Here is a 531-nt window from a genome sequence, read left to right as displayed (position 1 = left end):
GGGGACCCTGTACTCAGTCCAATGGATGGTTGTGAGCCTCTACTTCTGTATTAGTCAGGTACTGTCAGCACTTCTCAGGATATAGCTTATTCTCTAAGGTCAAAAATTGGCAAATGGGACCTAATAAAATTGCAAAGCTTCTGTAAGGCAAAAGACACTGTCAATAGGACAAAACGACAACCAACAAATTGGGAAAAGATCTTTACCAATCCCATATCTGATAGAGGGCTAATATCCTGAAAGACCCCCGGAACCGGGGAGATCCTTACTCAAGTCCCGGGATGACGCGACCACCCAATGACTCACGATAGACCGAACTTGCTGCAATCACATGAGGAAGTTTTATTACAAGCAAGACAGGACAAGAGCTCAGGCCAGCATGCTGGGGTCTAGACTCATAGAGGAGTCCGACCCTGGCCTGGGGTTTTACAAGGCTTATAAAGGCAGAAACCACAAACCGGGTGGAGAGGAAATGGGGTAAATTCCAAACCATAGATTTATCACCTAGCAAAGAGTCATGTATAGGTTTTT

At 45.4% G+C, this 531-nt stretch overlaps 1 protein-coding gene across 5 annotated transcripts in view; it reads left to right on the top strand.

The window, feature by feature from the left end:
• Nkain2 (sodium/potassium transporting ATPase interacting 2) overlaps positions 1-531 on the top strand; it is a 1,006,098-nt gene that overhangs the window by 361,193 nt on the left and 644,374 nt on the right. The gene's annotated exons all lie outside the window — the stretch shown is intronic.

The sequence above is a fragment of the Mastomys coucha genome, unplaced genomic scaffold (assembly GCF_008632895.1).
Source record: "Mastomys coucha isolate ucsf_1 unplaced genomic scaffold, UCSF_Mcou_1 pScaffold2, whole genome shotgun sequence".
NCBI lineage: Eukaryota > Metazoa > Chordata > Mammalia > Rodentia > Muridae > Mastomys > Mastomys coucha.
Note: the sequence above shows the minus strand (reverse complement) of the source record. Positions and strands in the feature narration are given on the sequence as shown.